The sequence below is a fragment of the Halichoerus grypus genome, chromosome 2, assembly GCF_964656455.1.
Source record: "Halichoerus grypus chromosome 2, mHalGry1.hap1.1, whole genome shotgun sequence".
Taxonomy (NCBI): domain Eukaryota; kingdom Metazoa; phylum Chordata; class Mammalia; order Carnivora; family Phocidae; genus Halichoerus; species Halichoerus grypus.
This window is the reverse complement of record NC_135713.1, coordinates 81650767-81674825: the sequence shown is the minus strand read 5'-3', so window position 1 is coordinate 81674825 and position 24059 is coordinate 81650767. Positions and strand designations below refer to the sequence as shown.

The window sequence follows — 24059 nt, the reverse complement described above, 5'->3', positions numbered from 1 at the left end:
TCATTTTCCTCTAGATGACAATTTTACTGAGTTGAATAGTGTCTCCCCAAAAATCATATCTACCTAAAAACTCAGAATGTGACCTTATTTGGAAATAGAGTGTTTGCAGATGTAATTAGTTACAATAAAGTCACACTATAGTTAGTTGGCCCCTAAACCCAATGACCAGTGTACTTATAAGAAGAGATTTGGACAGAGACACAGACATACAGGGATAACACAAAGTGACAACAGAGACAGAGATGGGAGAGCTGCTTCCAGGAAACACCAAGGATTGTCAGCTACCACCATAGGCCAGAAGAAACATGAACCAGATTCTTTCCTAGAGGCTTCAGAGGGAACAGGGCCCCTGTTGATCATTTGATTTCCAGACTTCTAGCCCGAAAAACTGTGAGAGAATAAATTTCTGCTTTTCAAGCCACCCAGCTTGTGACAATTCATTATGGCAGAGCTAGGAAACTGATACAATTAAATTACTCTGAGATAGAGTTGTAGAAGAGGTTGTGATGACTCTGCTTGCAAAAATCAAACACATTTTTAAAACATATCTATTTAAAAGTATGATTTTATATAGAAGTGGATCATCAACTCCCTCAACTTTATCCTTTTCCTTGCCCTAAAACTGTAAAAAAAAAAAAAAAAAAAAAAAAGTTTTTTAATCAGAAGATGGCTTCTAATACCTATATAATTGAAACAGGATAACTGGGTAGAGTACTCAATCCAAGGATATCCTATCCCTTTACCTCTCTCCAATTCCCACCCCCCACCCCAAGGAAGTGGGTAAAGTCCACAAGGGTCATGAACCAGACAGGACTCAATCCCAGGTCTGAGCCACCAGTAACATCACCAGAGGCTCTTTACCTTTGTCTGTGAAAATGGGCTAAACTTCACTCTAGTGAACTTACATTGGAAATATTTCAAAATAAATAACTTAAAATGGACTAATTTTTCAAAGGAAGAGGGGACCTTGGAAAACATCTGTTTCATTCTTCTCATTTTAAAGACAAGAAAACTAAGATCAAAAGAGCTCAAGTGGCTTCCCTTGGTTACACAGATAATTACACAGAACCATAGCTTGAACCCATACTTCCAAACTTTTCTCACCCCCATTGGCCTTCCACTCAGCTCCCACCTAGTATCTGGCTTTAATCAGATGCTCACACACTCTCCCTCACCATTTCTCACATTACAAGAAGTAGTCAAATGCACTTTCTTTAGTTTTGCTTTTGTGAAACCTCTATATTTAGAGTCTTCACATAATATTTTTAATATGGCAAAATGTACTTACAGCTAAATAATGCACTGAGCACAACTCCTTTTTTTCATATGAGAATTAGTGTTTGTGGCAGATGCTAGATTGACAGACTTGAAGACTTGTTTTCAAATTATTACCGGAATATTTAAATCATAAAAAAAGTAGAGCAAATAACTGTATTTATGTTTACCAGCCTGGAATGATTTTTCAATATGTCAATGGATTGAGAGTAAGTTCCACAACAGAGATTGAAGATGGTTACAAATTATATCTATATCCAACAGAGATGTTGTAATAAAACACACACACATAGAAATGTGATAAACACACACACACATACACACACACCCCACACACAGAAACACACAGGTATATAAATGACAAAAGCAAAACTGGCTTGAGAAACAGAAATGTTCATTAAGAAATCTACCATAAACTTGAAGTTGTAATCAATGGCCAAGTTCTGGTCACGCTTGATGCCAAAAAGAAAAGTAATGGCTAAGCGAATACAATTAATCACAGTATTTACATAACTATCATTTTCCTATGTAAAAAGCTACTCTGGTGAGTGCTATAACACTTGTCAATTAGTTCTAATTAGTGTTTCTGCCTCTAAATGCTTGACTTCACTTTCAGTGACAATTGTTTCCTTGCCTATCTTAACAACTACTATACTAGATAGGCTGGCATGAGGTCTGCTACATTTTAAGCATCAACTATCCAGCCTCAACACCCTTACTCAGGTAAGCAGTGCCATGCTGCTTTCTGCATAGGTACAGCAATTTCTTGGACTTGTTGTGGGCATCCAAGGAGGACCCAGTTATTGGGCGCCCTCATGAAGACAAATTAAGCTTCTTCCCCAACCTCCTGAAACAACCAAAAATTTCATTGCAATAATTTTGCAACAACTCGGCCTTTAACTTGGTCATGGCTTAGGGTATCTATAAACAGCTCTGAAAGCAGAGGTATAAGAGACGACTGAATGCAAAGACATCTGTCAGCAAATGACTTGAACATATAATATGGAATAAAATTTCTCCTTCGTGAGTATATCTGAAATATGTGGTGAATATCTGGAGATGTGAGTAACCAGAGATGTGTATTTTATACATTTTTCTATATTTGTCATACTGTCAGAATTCTGATTTTCTTAGAGGTGGCAACATGCACAAATCTTTAAAATTTGTTTTGAAAGTATGAATGTTTAGGTATTTTCTCTTATGAGATTTCTTTAAAAAGACAGGGCGCCTGGGTGGTTCAGTCAGTTAAGCATCTGCCTTCAGCTCAGGTCATGATCTCAGGGTCCTGGGATCAAGCCCCACCCCCACTCAACAGGGAGTCTGCTTCTTCTTACCCCTCTGCTCCTCCCCTCTGCTGGTGCGTGCTCTCTCTCTCTCTCTCAAATAAATAAATAAAATCTATTTCTAAAAAAGTCAAATTATCCAGAAAACAAACTTTCTCCTAAGTAAAGGTAATTTCTTTCTGCCTTGTTCTGACTCTCCCATAGAAATTCACCTGTGCCTACAGACTCTGCTCCTTTAGTCTTGTGGAAGCTGAAGGGACAGTGTGGCAAGCAGATGGAGGTGAACAATGTTCCATTCATTCTTTCAAGGATCTTGGAGTGAAGGTTTGTCCGCCATGCAAGTGGTCAAGGCCTTCTGGGAGACTACTGATAGTGCCTGCTGCATGGCCCACAACAAGGCCTGCACAGGTATCTGCCAAGAGAGACAATAAGACCAAGCCTTCCAGTGATTCCAAAAGATTAGCAAATATTCCCCCATGGAGAAGGGAAAGAGAAACCCATCAATTTTATATGTCAGAATGGCAGCTGTATTTTCGATCCTAAATTAATCACTTAAACCAAAAAATTTCCATAGGAAGTTAAGAAGATTCATAATCTTTCTTTCAACATGTGGTGATGGTAGAATTATTTCTAGGTTCAAATATGAAAGTTAGGAAATCAGGGACGCAGGGGAACTGGTTCTAAAAAATTAGAGGAATGTGATCTTAAGTAGAGATGTCTCATGAGAGGATAATTGCCAGAAAGTCTTCTGTTATCTCTATTTAGAAAACTTTCTCTAATTCCTACGTAGAGCAGTTTGACACTCTTACATCTGAAATGAGAAGCTGAATAAAGAGTAACAATTCCAATGTCTTAAAGTCAAAGTGTAATGTCAAGTTTGCACTGATCAGGAAACTGAATCAATAAAGGACCACGGTCTCAAAAACTGCATTGTATGGAAAAGCTGATTAATTTCATATATATCAAAATATTCCTGAATCTAGTTATACAATAGGTTCTCACTGCTTTTTTTAAAAATACAAGCATCCAAGAAATTTCCTTAAGCTTTTTTAATTTTTAAAATATAATTTATCTGTCGAATAATAATAATTATTAGCTAGCGGTCAAAGAATCATTGGTGAAAGTACAATCTTTATTCACATATATAACCCAGAAATCTTAAACATCTATTTGAGAAAAAAACAACAACAACATCTATTTGAGGAAATAATAGGTAGAAGTTAAGTGATTATGGGACTACTTTGCAGAAGGTGTTGGGGGGGGCGGGTTTAGACTTTCAGCAAACTTAACTATTCCTTTTATCTGTACAGAGGATACATGGTCACATATGATATCTTTGAGACACTAGCTTTTGTTTTCTTTGATGAAGAACTGTACCAAATTATGCCTTACATTATAAATTACTGTAATAAAATTGTTAAAATGGTATTGTAAATTGATTCACTCTTTTTGGAGGAAAATTTATAATTTCTATTAAATATATTTAATAACTATCATTTATAAAATGCTCATCATATGCTACATACTGTCCTAAGCACTTACAGTCATTCTTATAACAATTCTATAAGGTAGGTACTAATATATTTCATGGAATCTAAAAAGCCATTAATTATAAAGGTCACCTTTATATTAAACAAGAGAAAGAAAAAAATAATGAATTATACTACGTGCAACATTTTCTTGCCATTTATAACTTTATTTTTAGTTACTCAAAGAGCTCTTCTACAGTTAGACCTGAAATTTTACCATATATCACTCCCATGGATATACAACACTGAATATATAAATTAAATCGATTGGTTGAGATTCTTCACAGTTGGGGTCCAATTCTTCCTAAATACTTGTTTTGCTCAGAGTTAACAATGTCTGTGTTTTTCCGCCAACTGTTATCCACTAGTCCATCAAGATTGCTGGTGATGTGATATTTCTTTAAAGAATTCTCTACTAATGTTTCTGTGGTTTTCTACCAGGCTTTAGACATCCATTTGGCAACTTTTGTTATTGGCACTCTTTTTATTAAATGAAGGTGTCAACAGAAGGTTTTCAGACACAACCAGGACTCATATTCCTCCCTTCAAGGGACTTAAACAGCCTGTTGAAGAGTTACAAGCATCTAGTCATGGAACCAGTAATAACAACCTAGGTGCACATATATCAACAATGACGTCTATGTCATGCTGTTATCCAGCTGACAAGGATTATTAAAATGGCATTAACAGGGAGCTGGATTCTGACCTCAGAAATGTTAAATTACTAGAATAAATGAAATACTAGGAGACAGAAATGATGAGAGACAGCTTTGTATAGCGCTCTGTAGCAGACCGCATGAGTGCTGTCCTCACACAAGAGACAGGTACGCAACCTAGATCGGCCACTCACTAGCTACCTGACTTTGCATAGGCTATTTAACCTTTTTACTCATGAGTTCTCTCATCCATAAAATAAATATAACGATAGTAACCTTGCCTTGCAAGATTATTTTGAAAATTAAAAGCAGTAGTAAGTTACACACTTCCGGGTACTTATTCAAGAGAAATGCTCATAGATTAGAAACATATATAAATCTAAAGATAAAGATATACATATGAATGACCACTGTTTTTAAGTTGAAAAATTAGAAACACCTAAATTTCTATCAACATATTAGTTATATAGATTACAGTCTATAAAGGAGCAAAACACTACGGCAGCCCCTTATCCGTGGCTTCGCCTTCTACGGTTTCAGTTACCCCTGGTCAACTGTGATTCAGAATCTAAGGATCCTCCTTCTGAGGTTTTGGCAGAAGGACAATAGTAGCCCAGTGCTGTGTCAGAATGCCTACATCATGTGCCTCACTTTGTCTCACAAAGCAGGCATTTTATCATCTCACATCATCTCGAGAACAAGGGCGAATACAGTGCATTAAGATATTTTGAGTGAGAGGGAGAGAGAGAGACCACATTCACATAACTTTTATGACAGTATATTGTTATAACTGTTCTATCATATTATTAGTTATTCTTTTTAATCTCCTCCTGTGCCAAATGTATAAATTATACTTTATCATAGATACGTTCATCTGGGAAAAAAACATAATATATACAGGGTTCAGAACTATCTGTGGTTTCAGGCATCTACAGGAGTTGTGGAACATATCCCCTGTGGAAAAGAAGAGATTAATGTAAATACTACTAAAAATAATGAGATAGGTCTACATGTGCTGACATGGAACAATAACCATGATATATTAAATGAAAAAGCAAGTTTTTAGAATACAATGATTTCACACTTAAACAAGCAAATGGGACATCATATATATGCATGTTTATGTTCATATGAACATATATATGTGTTTGCATAGTGTTTTTAAAATGCCTAAAAGCTTGTTACCCAAATACAAACAGTGGTTGTTTCTGAGAGATATGATTATCTATGCTTTATCCATTTCTCTATTTCTTGAAATTTTGTACTGAGTTATAAAACACTTATAATCAGAAAAAATTAAAATTACTGTGGGAATATATAGCTATATATTACCTACTTATTTAACTTACACACTTAGGTATATATTAAAAGAGAAAACTGTGTACACCAGTAAGATGTTAGGAAAATAAAAGGAATGTCACTGGATCTGAGCAATGATTTTCCTGAGCATCAAAATTAAAATTACCTAGGTCAAATTTTTTTTCTGTCAATCAATATTCACTACATCAGTGTATTCTTTCCACATCTTTTGACATTCCCTACTTAGTCTTCACATCCTTTCCCTGCTTTAGATTTAAATGGGGAGTTCTCTAGCTAGCTAGCTGTAGCAGACACCCTCAACCCTCCTAGTAGAAGCAGTCCTACTAAAAAATGTAGCCCATTTCTGAGTTCATTCCCTGAAATGTGAATCCAACAGCTACCTGTGATCTCTTGCACAAGTGAGGTTTAGGAAACTGCTCCCCTTTCTGGAATCCGCTTTTCCTGTGTCCCAATCAAGGAGGAGACAGAGCCTTACATAAGGGTATTTGATATACAAATGCTCACTTCAGAGCCAAGCCATGGACCTTATCATTAAAAACACATTTTCAATTTGTATATGATTTTCAAGCACTTTACTTCCAGATAAGCAAAATTCATTGCACAGAAGAAACAAAAGTAATAGAAGCCAACAGATGAACAGAGAGATGAGGCGACACACCATGCTTAGAAAATATTTACGTATAAATGAGAGTATATGCTAGCTCATATTAATTCATGAAATATTTTGTGTCCTGCCACCAAAGAAAAGACATAAAACAAGAAGCTTACAATGACCTGCCATCCTCAGCATTTCTGCATCTCCATTTCATTAAGGCATCTTGACTATCAACTAAGGGGTTTTCTCTCAGGAAGCCAGGCATATTCCTCTTTATTCCTCTTTAATTGATTCTTTTGTGCAGGTCCTAAAAGGTAAGCTTCTTAACACAAACATCTTGTCATCTTTATTATTAGCATAAAAGTATAAATTGGTACAAGGCTTTGGAGAGGTAACTAAGAAAAACACTCCTATGCAGATTTCTGAATTAACCTCCAAATCATACTTCTAAGAACTAAGAATACTGAATTCTTAATATGGGTCTGGAACTTTACTAACTGGTATACAAGGATTATCCAGTGAGGTGCTGGCAAACCTGCTCTCCAGGAAGGAAAAGGAAAACTCTAATTTATAGCATTTGTCAATTTCCGTGGTGTAAATATTGTCCCCGTGTCTGATTTTAAACTACCAAGATTTTAATACCCAGCTCTCAAAATTCCTGAATAATTAACAATCGGCCAGCTGCAGTACATCATTACATTCTATCCTCAAAACAAAACTTTAGATTAGAAATTATGACCCCCCTCTTACAGATGTTTAAACCAAGACAGAAATTAGTGACGTAATTCTCCCAAGTTCACGCTGTTAGTGAGGGGCCAGGGGTTGTCTTTCTTTGCTTTATGCTTTTGCTTTATGCTTTTGCTTTATGCTTTATGCTTTCTAATCCATCTCAGAGAAAATAAAAGCTTTATGCTTTCTAATCCATCTCAAAGAAAAATGCAAATTAGCAACCAAAGAACAAACTAAATCAGAAAGAAGAAAACCCACAGCCAAACTTTCCTCTGGTGTGCTATTTGCCTAGAAAAACCTGCCACGGTAATGGATTCCAATGGGGTGTATAACTTAGCAGTTTAAAAAATAAATAAATAAATAACAACCTAGCCTGAAAACAGAACTGACAAAGCTTTCGTACATGCTTGACATCTTTTTCTTAAGATGTTTTTCAAGGTTTAGGAGCTACAAAATAAGAGTTAATCAAGGGCCTGAACTTGCCAGATCCATAATGTGGTGATATTTAGTTGGGGAAAAGTGAATACCTTCTCCTTTAATTATTATTCATCATTTAGTAACAACTTTCATTCTGCAATATTAATATATTTCTGTAAAAGAATAAAAAGAATAACTCTTAAGAAGATGTAGAAAAATAGGCCAGAGAAAAAGAGATTCAGAAAGAATGGCATGGATGATTTTTCCATATTAATAATAAGCAGTATCCTTTCAAGGAATTCATGGAAATGAAAACATCTAATGCAGTAGAAAGAAAAAAGAAAAAGAAAAAACTCAGCATGTAAATCACTGGGCACTGAAACCCGAGTTTGAATTTGAGTATTTATACCTGTGATCTGTATATCCGTGAATAAGTTGTCTGGTATTTTTCTGAGCAAGAAAATAAAATAATTCTTGTCCAGATTCAAGTGATACGATGATAACAGTAGTTAATTTTTTTATCAATTTGAATATGCCAGGTCCTGTGCCAAGTGATTCACATGTACCATTTCATGTAATCCTCTCAACTCAACGAAGGAGCTCCTATCTCATTTTACCGACGAGAAGCTGCCTTGCTTAAAACACAACTATTAACCGGGAGCAGAGGGCCTTGGAGCCACAGCTTCTAACCAACAAAATTTCTCATTTATCATGCTACGTTTTGGATGTGTGTCACGAAAGGGGATGAGCACTTCTGAAACTGACATGGTGTCATCTCCTCCAAAAGGTTGTGATTTCATGAGATCTGGAACTGTCATTTTCCTCTGTCTATCCCCAAGTATAGCAACATACGAATATGCGAATGAATACAGGAATGAATGATTGTGTTACTGGAAATGGCTGAGCATCATCAATACTGTAGTGTGTCCACTATCCTAACCCAGAATCTCAAATATGTGCATGCTTTGTTAAATATTTTGAGAAAACCTTCAAAGGGTTTGGGTTCGAGCAGTGATTGTTAAGGTAATTGATAAGATTTACCACCCGATTTTAAATATGCCGATGTATTTGTAAGAGATTTATTAGAAGCTATTTTTCTGCTGAGTGGTCATTGAAAGACCTTTGCTTTGAATGCTTTAGAAAACATTTCTGTTTCATATCATCCTTTTCCAAATTTTGAAAATATAAAAATTTGTCGGGGCGCCTGGGTGGCTCAGTTGGTTAAGCGACTGCCTTTGGCTCAGGTCATGATCCTGGAGTCCCGGGATCGAGTCCCACATCGGGCTCCCTGCTCGGCAGGGAGTCTGCTTCTCCCTCTGACCCTCCTCCCTCTCATGCTCTCTGTCTCTCATTCTCTCTCTCGCAAATAAATAAAATCTTAAAAAAAAAAAAATTTAAAAAAAAAAAATAAAAAAAATAAAAATTTGTCTTATTTCTGCCTCTGATGTTACCTACATATAGATATTTACCTTGACAGGGACTCACAATGAGGTATTTAATAAAAATAGGAAAGTATTAATTAGAGATTTCCAGATTAATTTTTATGGTCCAAAATAGCTACATTTTGCTTAACTTCATTTCTTTGTTTGATTTCTTTCAGTTTTTAGAGTTGACATTGATTATTTTGAGCTAATAAGACCAGCATTGCTAGGATAATCTCTGTTTAGAACAGTTACTATTTCTGCTACATCCCACATATATGAAACCTTATGCTCCAAATCACAAGGGAATGAGTACAATTCATTATCTCATAAAAACAAAAACAAAAGATAACAAACAACACATGTCCTACTCTGATGGATGAGAATGTCAAGCTTCTTTTTTACAGGGCAAAAAATATAATCTTCCTCATTATAAACTCTTCTAAGCTTTTAAAACAACTTTTTTTTTTTTTTTTTTTTGGTACCTTTTTAGAGTATTTTGTGAAAACTTCCTTTCCTTCTACATAGTTACTTTCCAATATGATTTCTGGTTTATTCATTTCCTTACTCTTCATATTCTACCCTTTCATGTACATTCTCTTTTTCTTTCTATTCATTTTATTAGACTCTGGACAGGGAGAGTCACCCACTTTTCTTCCTTTCTCTGGCTCCTTACACAGTACATGGTCTATAGTGGGAAAGCTTAATATATATTTCTGCTAACTGTTCAGTCATTCAATTTTATTTTCACTATACAACTCTTCATTTACATCCTGGTATGAACAAAGGAGTCAGTGAGGGTGATGGGGGAGGGCAGAGTGAGAGAATGTGTGATCCATTTTTTCACCTTTAAGAATTTTTCTAGTTTTTCTAGTATTAACCTGAGCACTGTCAGTCACAGAACTCCCAGTTAGGTCAAACAGAGTCTTTCAAGAGAGTTTCTGAAGAGGATTTAAAGGAATTTTTTTTCCCCTCAACAATTAGCAAGCATAATTTATTCACTGGAGGGGGATAAATTAGGATAATCCACAGAGATTCTTATATTCTGTAGAAGCGGCAACACATACACCCCCTGATCTTCAATATGTAATCCAGTAAGTATGTTCACCCACTACATTAACACAAGAGGTTAACAAGAGTTTCTCAAACTTCTTAAAGATGGACCTTATAGATGGACTGTGACCCAGAGATTTGTGCCACATCTTTCTTGATACACTAGACCATGAGCATTCTCATCATAAAACTCTTCCACAGTTGGCACACCTAGCGGGTTGGCTTTGACTCAACAGATCATGAAATTCTATTACAGTCTAATATACCCATAATCTGGGTACTCCTCAACAAAGAATTTCATGTTTAGCCAGTTCCAACCCAAAAATAAGATAATTACAATTCCATTTTTTTTTTAACTCAAGTTCACTAGATTAAGAATTCTGAACTTTGGTTTCCCCTAGGACTCACTCCTCAAAGATTTGAAATAGCTTAGAAAAGACAAAGATTGGAGGTAGTCGGGAGGGAATAATTGCAGCTTACATGATGTCTTTGTGGAGCCATTTGATTCTGTCAGCACAGTAAATAAAAAGAGTGGAATGGAGAACAATTGGGGTATTTTACCAACCCCTTAGAGCTTAGACTACTAGGGGTAACTGTTCTGGGAAGGAATTCAAAGGAGGCTGAAAAGATTGCAATGAGATTTCAGTCCTTCCTACTCTGCCCGTTAAAATGACCATCCGACAGGCTAAGCTTTGTGGGGACTCCAGAGAAGAGAGATATCTCATCTACTCTAAGGGTCTCTGGATTTTAATATGGCCAAAACCCCAGGCATTAAAACTGCAATCTGATGAGAGAATTGCAAAAGGATGATTCCCATTTTAGCAGGTTTGTAAAAGAGCATAAAATGTTGTTGTAAGGAAAACATCCCGGCTGGCTGGCTGGCTGGCTGATTCCTTTCCAGACTCTCCTTGTAAGATACTGTTCACCAGACTAGAAAGGATATAAATCTGTGAAATGAGCTTATCAAAGTAAACCAATAAGTGACCCAACAAAGGACCCAGCAGAACAACATGCTGGAAATCAGTTCTCCCGGAAGAGAACATACAAGAGTGGACGTCGTTTGAACAGCTCCGTTTACAACTGTAGCGTTAGGGGACCCACTAATGACAATGGCACATGAGACATTGGCACAAGGGAGCAGTGGTATGTGAATGACGGGTCTGCTTGCTCCAATCAATCGATGCACTGAGGCATCAAAAAATACTTATGTGCTTTGTATGTGCAACACTGATGGGACACACTTTTCAAATTGCTACATTCGAGCAAAGCAACTAGCTATCGTGTACTTTGTAAAACAGCATTAGTGAGTAAATGAACAAGAATAAAGCTAATGATGTTTTAGAGTGGGCAGAGATCATTTACATCAAAAATCTTTAGAGAAGGACTCGTGACTGAAGTAGAATCTGAGCTGGTCTTGACAGGTAGCTACACAGACACAAAGAATGAGGAAATGCATGAAGTATGGCCCAGATATGGTAACGGAACACGGAAACCTGGAAAAGCAGGAACACAAAGCATATTTACAGTGTGTGTGAGCATGTTGAGCATGTATACAATGACATAGGCATACAGACACACATAGACATATACACATGTTGAGACATATAGATATAAATAGATAGACAAACACATAGAGAAGCAGGTCTACCTATCGATCTCTGCCTTCTCTTTTTGTTCCCGTTACGTTTCCCTCCTCTTGGCTGCAGCACCACTTACTAGATTCATGGCTTTCGTTTGGTTACTTAACCTCCCCCAGACTCCGTTCTCTTAAATGCAACATGGAAATAATCATCGTCCTTAACGTAATCAGTTGTTGTATAAATGAAAATGAATGCTAATAGGCTTGAAATAGACACTAGACCATTTCAAGCACTCAAAACATGTGTGCTGATATTACTATTTTTATTGCCATCTTTGCCAGGCCATCTTTCCTTCATTTTCTTATAGCCTTTTCACCAGAATTTGAACTCTTTTGAGGGCAGAGAGAGTGCCTTATCCATTTCTGACTCTCAATATCTAGTACCTTCTCAGTAGAGTAGGGGCTCATAACTGTCTCTTGAATGTTGAACTGGTTCCTCACTCTATGTACCTATATCAACATTTATGTATCATAAAGTCTCCAACTTCACATGCTCACGTTCCCAGGCCTCCTCTTTCTAGACTGCTCTAGGTTCTCCTTCCTTTCCTGATGCTATGGGCAATGCTTCTCTAGGGTTATAATTAGCCTAATGGTTGTTATAACCTATGCTGTTAGTTTCACCAACGGAATTTCAGAGGAGATAGAAGTAGTAATCTGCAATTAGTAATCCATGATTTTGACTTCTGACCTCCCAATGTCATATATCCAGCTAGTGAACTCAAATGTAAACACTAAAAGAACATGTATCTAAAAAAAAATACCTAGTTAACATGCCCTGCGAGTTCCACTCCCAGTAACTTATATATCTACATTAAAACAATTTGTTTTCTAGAGGTGTAAAGTACCATTACGCTGGCTTACATTCTGGAAAAAAATGTGTTGACATCCACACACTCTAGAGGGTTAAGCCTAAGTTAAAAGATTATTCCCTTCCCCAGCTACTTAGATTACCAAAAAAGATAGCCATATAAGATTACTTCGCCTTTTCTGACTTTAAAAAGTTGCCTGCTTGCTACCTTTTTTTATCTGAAGCCTGTAGGCAGATTCTAATTTGGCCCTGCAAAAAAATCTGTTTGGCCCTGGGCTGAGGGAAGATGTTAATTTTCATGACTGTTTTAGAACACATCAAAATTCAGTATGCATTTTTTCAGGATTTCAAAGCAATATGCTTAAAACATGCAATTTAGAACTAGAACATATAGAGCATTTAAAAATATTCAGGTTTTACCAAGAATCCATCCGGTCTATTATTGCAATAAGTAGGATACAAAGATATCTTTATCTGGTTGTGAATGAAACTCCATCTACTTAGAAAAAAGTTCGAAATAAAATTTTAGCTCTTTTAATTCTACAGAGGTTTTCTAGCTTTGACAGTAGAAATTTGGTGTAGTTGAAAAGAAAGAGATTATAAAATTGAATATGCATTAAGCATTTCTCAAAAATAAGTGTAAAAGAAAACGGTTTCTAGCCTTTAATATTTATCTTTATTATAGCTTAAGGAACACTCTCAGCTTAGTCAACAAATGTAACAAAAAATGAGTAAGAACATGACTCATTCCACCATGAAGGTCTGTTAAGACCGGCACATTGGACCACAGGATTTGTGCTTTCTTATGTCAAGCAGTGGTGACTCCTTCCTGAGATCAGTGGGTAAAAACTTTTAAAAACAGTCCAAAAGAAATGAATTGGTAAATCTCCACCTCATACATGGCAGAATGCACTTTTAATCAGTCTTAACAAACTTGTTCCTTTTGGGTTTGCATTGCCCTGTCCCTCAAGAACGTCAGAAGTTGGAAGCTGAATGGAAAGGTTACAGATGTTAAGTCTTTTTTAGCAGAACCAAATGAATGTTGTTGAAATGCATTCAGTTATTTCTGTTCCTCCCACCCAAAGTCCACATATTTCTAGTATCAAAATGAGATCAAGAATGAAATATTGAGGGACACCTGGGTGGCTCAGTCAGTTAAGCATCTGCCTTTGGCTCAGGTCATGATCCCAGAGTCCTGGGATCCAGCCCTCATCGGGCTCCCTGCTCAGCAGGGAGTCTGCTACTCCCTCTGCCTCTCACCCCGCTCATGCTCTCTCGCACACACTCTCTCTCTCAAATAAATAAATAAATAATCTTAAAAAAAAAAAAAAAAAGAAGAATGTCTTGAACAGCCTCATACTCATGTAAAGACTTCAGAGGCTTCAGCTGAAAAAATCAAAAAGCAAGAGAGAAATGCTTCATTATAACTCTCAGGGCCACTTTCTTAGGTGAAGACTAGCTGCTGGGGGTTTTGGCCCCACTCAAAGATAAGGGACATGAAATTCACCTTAACATCCCTTCTGAAATAAAGCAACAACTTAGCAGCTTTTGGGAGGCAACTAGTTTTCTACCACGTATTTTTGGCACAAAATTCAGCCGCTGTTGAAGCACATCGTTGCTTCCTCGAAATAGATGCTCTATGATCACAAAGGTTAACATTACTTGAGAGTCTACTGTGTGCCAGTCTCTGTGCTAAGAGCGTCACACATATCATCTCATTTAATGTTACAATGACTTATAAAAGGAACACACTGAAACCTCCATTTTGAGAAGGAAGCGGAGTCTGGGAGAGGTAAGCAGTCCAACCAGGCACAGGAAGCCACAGGAGGGCACGAGCACAGCTGAGATCTGAACACTGGCAGTCCAACCCTGGGGCCCTCACCAACTACCCTGCTACTTTCAGCGAAAGTGTAAGAAATCTAGATTATGCGCTAAGTACCATAGCAGTTAATACTATAACACGTGTAAATATCATTTCAAAATTTTAAAAAAAGTAACCAGACAAATGGCAAGAAATCCTGCTTGCATGTTCTTAAGATGCAGTTCTATCAGATTCTCTTTCAGTAAATTCCAACAAAGCTCAGCTGAATTGTTTCACTGATCTTTTACTATAACATTTTTACAAACCACAGTTTCTGATCAATGACGCTTTGGCTGTGGAACTGAGCACATGGTAATACTTATCCCGCTATACTTTGAAATCCAGCCCTCTATTTACCAAGCAGAAAGGCAAATGCCAGTTAAACTACTCTTAGTTCCATCTTTCTGATGTTCAAGCGCAGGAACAACTGTCTCCATCAATATTTAATGGCCTAAGCCTAAACAGACAGTGGCACAGTGTAGGCAGCCGTCCTGCTGACATGCTGTTAATTTTCAGGCATAGAGGCAGACATGGACTATACAGTTACTGAAAATGCACAGCAGGGCATTTCCCTAAGGTAAAATTCTCTTCACATTCTCTGGTCTACCTTCATTGATAATCAGGGAGTTAGAAACATTTCAGAGTTGTGTTCAGTGGGTTAAGCTTGTGCACTCTTTAAAATTCATGGAAAGAAGAAAGCTTTCCCAGTTTTCCAGTTTTTTTAATAACAAGGTTTGCAACTCTCCTACTTAAACCTAACATCTCTCATGATCCCACCTACCTGCCGTTTTATTTTGTTTGGTTTAGGTTTTGTTTTGTTTTGTTTTGTTTTGTTTTGTTTGAGCTAATGCTTTAAATTGCTATTATTATGTAACAAGAGTCATTGCCTAGGTACTTGAAATCCAGACCACTGGACTTTAATGAGAAATCTTTCTATGAAATATGGGATAAGAATGCCAATATAATATAAGTCATAAGAAATTTTAATGCAGATAATTTTTACAATTTCAACGTGGATAGAGAGTACTTCCGCCGCCTAAATAATTTCATTGAGAAGATCACAGTGTTGACTGTATGATTAGTTCTCTTTCTCTTTCTATTTTTATAAAAAGATTGACCACTGGGGTAGAAGGATGTAGAAGGCAAACTGCCATGTAAAACCATTCTTTGGAAAAAAATAATTTAAAGGAAATGTGAGCAGAGAAATCATGTAAAGATTCAAAGAGCCAGAGTAACAGTGGAAGAAACAAAGGATCCTTCTTTATCTGTTTATTAATAGGCTAAATACATTCCTGGCAGCTGTACTTGAGAATAAAGTCTGTATTATCTTCCCCGTGACTTCAAGTTCGACCCTAAAATTTATCTAACCTCCTCTAAGTCTGATACAATTGGTTTTTAAACCCCACTTAGTTATGATTTTTTACTGAATAGAAAATTTCAGCAAGTTTTCCTTTCAAGGTGGCATATTACTTAGAATACTTTCAAGACACTTCCGTTATTTTTTCTCCCTTTTTTGTACTTTATGAGTATCCAGATTTGCAAGTGTTAAATATCAAGTACCTTGTCGATTTTAAAGGATAAAGTTCAAATACATTTCTCCTAAGTATAAGGTAATAAATACCAAATTTGTCAATGTTGTCCAACTGGAGTAAAAGCAAGGAAGTTTTTTTTTTGTTTTTTTTTTTTTTTTTAAGATTTTATTTATTTATGGAGCAGGGAGCCTGATGCAGGGCTTGAAGCGGGGCTCGATGCGGGGCTTGATGCGGGGCTCGATCCCAGGACCCTGGGATTATGACCTGAGCCGAAGGCAGATGCTTAACGACTGAGCCACCCAGGTGCCCCCCTTGGAAGTTTTTGATCAGTTTGGAAATCTGGTAGATTTGGGTGAACATGGTAATAGATAATTTTTACAGATTTGAGAGGATGGGACTTTGTGTCTTTATACAATTCTCTAGTTCTTGTAACACAAAGTGCAGAATGTCCTTGTGAGACGATTTCTTACTCCTTTGCCAAATACAGTTCTTAAGTATTATGTTTATATAACCATCTGCCATGTTTACGTAGCAGAACTCAAAGGCAGAAATCTCTCATTTGTCAGAATCATGGCCATGCCCATAAGCCTATCTAGAATATAAATTATTTTGAAGTAAATTAGAATGTTTCTCCATTAATGTTCATTAACTTAAAAGCAGGATCAGGCCTAATGCATAGTGGAGGGGTGGATGGCTTTGTCTTAGAAAATCCTGTCTCCCTCCTGTTGCCCTCCATTGAGAATCTAGTGACTGCTGATTGCCTGGTATTTTCATCCCATACCTCACCTAGATAATGTTTCCGCCCACCTTCCTCCCTTCATCCATTCAACAAATATTTATTGAGCACTTACCACATGTCATCAGGCAGTGCTCTAGGTAAGTACTGGAGTTATATCAATGAACCAAAGAGAGACATCCGGCCCCGTGCGGCTTATATCTAAGAAGAGAAACAGAAAAAAATAATAATAAATATAATAAATGCATGAATTATATAGGATGTCAGCAGATAATATGGCTATGGAAAAAAGAAAAGCATGGTAAGAGGATGAGGATTATAGAGCTGGGGGAGTATAGGGAGAGAGGACTGTACTTTCAAATAGAGAGGCCAAGATGGGCCTCATTGAGAAGGCAGCTTCTGAGTAAAGAAGTCAGCCATGTGGAAGTACGAAGGAGAGCTTCGATGAAGAAAAGGCCAATGCCCAAAGGCCCTAAGGTCAGAGTATGCTTGATGTGTATGAGGAACCACAGGGAGGCCACTGTGACTGAAAGAGAGTGAACAAGGAGAGGAATAAGGGAAGAAGTGAGAAAAAAAAAAGGGGGGGGGAGGGATGGGTTAGCCCAGTGATGGGTATTAAGGAGGGCACATATTGCAATGAGCATTGGGTGTTATATGCAAATAATGAATCATGGAACACTACCTCAAAAACTAATGAAGTACTATATGGTGACTAGCATAACATAACAAAAAAAAATTAAAATTAAAAAATAAAATAAAATTACAAAAGAAAAAAACCAACAAACAAACCAGGCTTAGGGAGGAGTGGGCATCCAAATAAGTCCCTAGGAAGCTTTGGCTTTTAATCTGTATTAAATCCCATCCCACAGAGTTCTGTGCTTTGTTAAGACTCAGAGTTGACCAGATTGATGATATATTTTTTTACTCATTCATTTAATTCTTTATTTATTCATTTATTCAACAAACACCTATGGAAGGCATAATACATAATAGGTCTCATGATAGGCAGTGAGGCTCTAAGAGTAAGCAAAACCAGACATAATCCCTGTCCTCAGGGAGTTTATGATCTAGTGAGGAAGACAGATAGTAATCTGACAGTCATGGGAGAAGCGCTGTGAGGAACAATCCAGCAGAGGTGCAGAATGCTACAGAAGTCCGGAATAGGAAAATGTGACCTAGTTATGAAGGTCAAGAACACTGCCCTGAGAAAAAAAGCAATTAAGTGGCAAGTGAAAGATAAATAGGCATTAACTAGGCAAGCTAGAGAAAAGTGCCTAGGGGAATGGCAAGTGGCGGGCAGGAGGAGGATGATGGCAGGAGACTAAAGGAAGGTGGAGTGGTTGGAGCCCTATAGCTGGAGGAGTATCATGGGGGTGAGTCTGGACAGATGGGGCGGAAGGTGGGGATTGAATGTGCAAGGGCTCAAAGGCCATAATAAGCAGTTTGTCTTTATCCTAAGCCCATAGGGAAGCCACTAAAAGATTTTAAGTAAGGTGGTGACCTGATTGGATTTAAGTTTTAAAGATCACTAATCCATATTGAATATGTATTAATGAGTTTATGTGTCTATCCTCTAGACAATTTGTTTGCATTTTAAAAGGAGCCTTATAGAGGGAATCCTGAACCCAAGCAGATGCTGGTGGGAATTTTAAATATTGCAGCAAGCTGATGAGAAAAAACAAGTGAGGTAGGGAAATCATTAAACAGCCCATCAGTTAAGTCAGAGAAAGAAGTCAGATTCTATATATTAAGCCTGTAAAATATGGCTTTCATTAAACTATTAAGATGTCAGGGAAGAACAAAATATTGGTTCTGTGTGAATACTAAATCCCTTTCATTTCTTTGATAAGCATTTTGAGGACTAGCAATGTTAAATGACTTTCCCAAGGTCACAGAGAAATTTCATAGCAGTTCATCCAGTGTAAATGGCTTCCAAAAAAAAAAAAAAAGAAAAATGGGCAAATTAATTTAAGACTCAGACTAGAAGGTGTGGACACCTTAATGACTCCCAACTCTTTTGTTTTTACTTCTAAAACATTATGGAATAGTTATGTCCACACAGCCTTAAAAATCCTGCTGTTCTCTGGGCACAGTTCATAAATCCCAGTCAATAGCCTCATGTGCAATATCTTCTTCACAGTTGTGTGTTGAGTCTTCTCAAATTAGTCCTCAGAGGGAAAGCTGCGCAATGAGTACCCGTCCTCTCCATCCTCAGCACTACCCCTTCCCACTACTACCACTGCCACCCGTATCTGCCTCAGTCAACAAATATTAAGAGAACATCAACTATATACCAGACAGCCTGCTGAAATACGAAGATTTAAAAAAAAATCCCTATTTTCCAAAAATTTGGTAGCGTGAGAACAATTGGCAAATAAATGAATAGTCAAAAAAAAAAAAAAGTCACAGTTTCTCTTTAAAGTTGGACACAGGATGCTGTGGAACAAGACAAATGTCACACCTAACTCTGCCACAGATGAAGGAGGCTTCACAGAAATGACATAAGTTGCCAGTTTTGAAAGGATATGTTAAAATCTACCTCTGGATTGAGCAAAATAAGAAGGATTTTTTTTTTTTTTTTAGATTACATGGAGTTGACACACCTCAAATTAATTTTACTCAGCTGTCTTTTGATATGATGTTATTGGCCTATATTGAGGGACCCAAAACATTTCAGTGAAACTCATCATTGTTCATATAGGACCTTATCCAGTGATTAACACATGGTCCCTCTGCGAAGGCCCATCTGGTACCAACATGAAGAGTATTTGAACTTCCTCAGAGTTCCCACTGATTTTTTTCTCCTTTAGGGATCTTGTAAATTGTGTAACTGAATAAATTTCCTTTTTCCCATTAGAAAACCTGGGGCCAGATTTGAACCTAAATACTTCAGACTTATTATTCCTTATGTGTTGCATGATTCTATGTATTTTAACACATGTATGGACCATTACAATCAGGACACAAAACAGTTTCACCATCCCCAAAATAATGACATCCTTCCTCCACCACCACACCAGCAACCTCTGCTGTTCTCCACCACTATACTTGTCTTCTCTCAAATGTCATATAAATGGACTCATCTATTAAGTAGCCTCTTAAGGCTGGCTTCTTTCACTCAGCATAACATCATTTGTGAGACTCATCTAGGTTGTGGCATGCATCAGTAGTTTGTTCCTTTTTACTGTTCAGTATTCTTTCACAAGCATGGGTATACCATAGTTTGTACACTCACCCATTGGAAGGCTTTGGGATTTTTTTTTTCCAGTTTGCAACAGTAACGTTCAGAACTTCTATCAACATTCAACTATAGACATGATATCAATATAAGGTTTAATTCCTATAGATAAAAATCAGGGGTGATATTGCTAATTCTTGTGGTAGGTATATGTTCAAATTTATAAGAAACTGCCAAAACTGTTGAGAGTTCCATTTGCTTCAGTCTTGTCAGCACTTGGTATTGTCAAGATTTTTATTTAAGCCATTCTAATAGATGTATGGTATTATCTCACTGAGCTTCTAATCTGAATTTCTTTAAAAGCTAAGGATATGATACATCTTTTCATGTACAATTTTTCCTCGGTCCTTTTAATTTTAAGTCCACTTTTGCTTTTCCTTTTTTTTTTTTTTTTTGCATAATTCTGCTTTTTCTCCATGTTATTGAAGAAACTTAGGGCATTACTGGCATAAGTGTGGATATAAATGCCTAAGTTAAGTTAAATACAAAACAAAGTCACAAAAATGTAACATTTCAACAAATTCCAATTTAAGTTATTGTTTTTGTCTTTTCCTATATGTGTTTTATGGTCTGTGAAAGGTATAAAGCACTGTATTTTTTTCTTCTTATTTCTAAATCTGATATTTTCTGAGCTCTGGAATAAAATCTAGAAAAAAAAAACAGTAAATCACTGAAAGCAGACAAAATAATGCTTTCAACAAAGAACCCCATGGAATTGTCCTTTTGAAATGTTATTACATTGTCTCTGTGTGTATTTGGCTCTGCCAATTGCATTCTGCAATTCCTGTTCTCTGCCAGATCTGGAGAAGGACAGAGCCAAATAACTGTGGGTTTTTTGATCTACTTGTCACCAAAAAGTTTGACAAAAGTCTCTTAAGCATTAGAACTATAAAAAACATTTACAACAGGATCCGAGAAAGCATGAAGTTTAACTCAATTGGTTCTGCATTAAACCCATGGTTTAGACCAGGTTCATTAAAAGCACAAATCTTGTTGCAAACCTGGGATTATTTCAAATGAAGTGATTCATGCTTTGGATAGCTGCCATAAAAGTTTGGTAAAATATGATAGTTTCAATTAACTTTTTATTTGAAAGTGTGCACGTAAAATGCACAGCTAAAAGCAAAACACTAGAATACTATATCACACTAACAAAAATGCCCCGTCATTCCCTTAAGAAGTTAGGGCAAGTACTCTTCCAGTTCATACTGGGAAATCATTGTACTTGGTATACTTTGAATGAAATGCTTGTCTGCCAAGTCTATGAATCTAAGCCTCTAAAATCAAGAGGACTTAGTAAAGGCTTCAGAGAGATCTGTGTGTGTGTGTGTTTTAAGCTTCTCCAGGGGATTAGCACTATCTGGTCCTTGTGGAGTGAGTGACTTCCTGACCCTGTTGGTCTCCCTCTTCCCAAAATGGTTAAAGACGATTTACCTTGAGTCCAGTCTGTACTTAGGCAGAATTTCAAAAGTAAGGAGAAGACCTTGCAACTCCTCCATTTGTTTGCTGAGGTCTGGACTTCTTTTTTTTTTTTTTTTTTTTTTTATGATTTATTTATTAGAGAGAAAGAGAGTGCGTGAGCAGGGGAGGGAATCCTCCAGCAGACTCCCCACTGAGCATGGAGCCTGATGTGGGGTTCCATCCTAGGACCCCAGGATCATGACCTGAACTGAAATCAAGAGTTGTATACTCAGCCAACTGAGCCATCCAGGAGCCCCTGGACTTCATTAGGAGAGAAGGAAGAGAGTTAGGGACAGTGGAAGGAAAGAAGAGAGAGAAAGAGACAGAGAGGGGGAGAGAGATGGATGGAAGGAAGGAAGGAAGGAAAGAAAGAGGAGAGGGGAGAAGGAAGGAAGGAAGGAAGGAAAAATGGCTTCTGGATACAATAAAGTCTCAATAAATATTTGTGGAGTGAATGAATGAATACAAATTTCTTAAAAGAAGGTATCACAGTGTAATGGATTTAGTCACTGGATAAATGATAAATACTACATTCTTTCTTGCTAGCTAAGGTGTAAATGGTGGCAGAGAAGTAAGCAGATGGAGAAAAGACTGCTCCTGAATACAAGGGAAGGGTACTGGGAAAGGACACTAAAAGGTGTCGAGTAGTTTGCATGATTTTCCCAGTTTGACTTTGTCTCTAGGTAGATTAATTATTTGATGTAGGATGGAATGTTCATAAGCACAGGTTCCAAAGACAGATTTCCTGAGTTGAAATCCTGTCACCAATTACTGACTGTCCTTAAGCCTCACCATTTCTGTGCCTCCGTTTCCTTATCTGTTCAATGAAGATAATAGTGATACCTATCTAATATTGTCATGAGGATTAAGAGTTAATACAGGTAAAAACACTTAGCAAGCATAGTGAAGCCTTAATGTATTGGTTCTTATTATTCCGTAAGAATAAATGATGAAAAGTGTATCAACCTATTGTCCAGGCTACATAAAGAAAGAGTGAGGATATCATCTTTGTGATTGTGGACCTTCAAAATATTGAATTAGTATATTAATAAAAATATTTCCATTGCAATCATTAAATTGGTTTTCCAGGAAAATTAGCCTCCTATCAGTTTAAGCATTTCTCCTTTGTTAGGCAGTCTCTTCGAGATAAGTTAAATATAAGATTCAAGAACTGCAGAGCTGAGAAATACACAAGGGGTGAAATCATACTTAAGGTATCAAAAGAAGCAATCCTCCCAGCCCCTGTTGGCGACCTGCAGCTGTTGAAGAAAGCCAACTGCCAAGCATAAGAGTAAGCAACTTGCTGTGTCTCAGGTCTGGAACACAATGGCCAATTATTTATTGCCAGTAATGCCTCACAGCAGACTAAGCAGACAACCATTTTCTCCCAGTAAATTTATATTGCTTGCATTCTGGAAAAAGCAAATTGCATGTTGTTTGAATTGGAATTTGGCCATAATACCTAAAGTTAATGTTCTTAAGATTGCAAAAATTATTGGTGATGATAAGAAAACAAGACCATATTTCTATATTTTAATTTTAACCCAAAGAGAGAAAACCCCAGCAGAGTTGGCAGGAAAAGCAATTGGAAAGGACTCAACTCTTCCAAATATTCGTCAATATAGAAATGGTTTTGAACACAAGTGATGAGGAAATCCCACAGACTGAGTTGGCATAGATTAAAGAAATAACACAAAAAGTTGAAGAGGTTTAGTCCATGCAGAATGGGAAGGACTGAACTGCCATTAAGAAGGCCATACTAGAATATACCAAATTCCTAATTCATTACTCACTAACACGTTTTTGGTGTTTATCTGTTTATTTTTAACAAGGTCATCCATGAATCAATCAACAGTTAGTACCCAGGGCAAAAGACAAAACTGCCCATTGACTGCTACAAGAGCTTTCAAAAATACTAATTGATCAATAGTGATCATTGGTACGGCGAACCTTCATTCCTTTAGGGATTTGCTTAACCACAGACTTTCTCTGGAGCCAGTCTCATAATGCAGCCTCCCTTTGGATCTTCAGTAACCTCATTAATGGCTGCCCTGTACTCCCTGTCTACTTTTAATTTCTTCTAGTAATAGAAAATACTTCATAATGGAAGATTTAATTAACTGAGTTTCCAAAAAGCTATTTACAGTGAACTGGGAACATTAGCTTTAATTTTTATTGTTCAAGAATGAAGATACCCTTTTTACAACAGAGTAAATGCAGCAGGAAAACAACATTTTAACCACACTAAAGTGTGGGAACCCACTGGCAAAAGTCAATTGTGCTGCTAAGAAGACAAAGGCTATGACAGCCTGATCTGAGAGGAGAGACCCTGTTCAAAGCTTCTTGTTCTTTCCTTAACTTTCCTTGAGTAACTCTTTTAACAGGCCCCATTCGCCTCCACAAGTGCTCTAACCTGGGTGAGGATCAATTTTCTACCACCAGAAGCAAAACATTATAGTAAGGTGTGCAAGATGGTGGGTCCTTTGCTTCCCTCTGTCCCCACACA

The 24059-nt window shown here is 37.1% G+C and overlaps 1 long non-coding RNA gene across 1 annotated transcript in view; it reads right to left on the bottom strand.

The window, feature by feature from the left end:
- LOC118536848 (uncharacterized) overlaps nucleotides 1–24059 on the bottom strand; it is a 661957-nt gene that overhangs the window by 157414 nt on the left and 480484 nt on the right. The window contains exon 8 of the long non-coding RNA XR_013445698.1: nucleotides 16970–17055. This is a non-coding gene — a long non-coding RNA (uncharacterized LOC118536848). The remainder of the gene's footprint in view (nucleotides 1–16969; nucleotides 17056–24059) is intronic.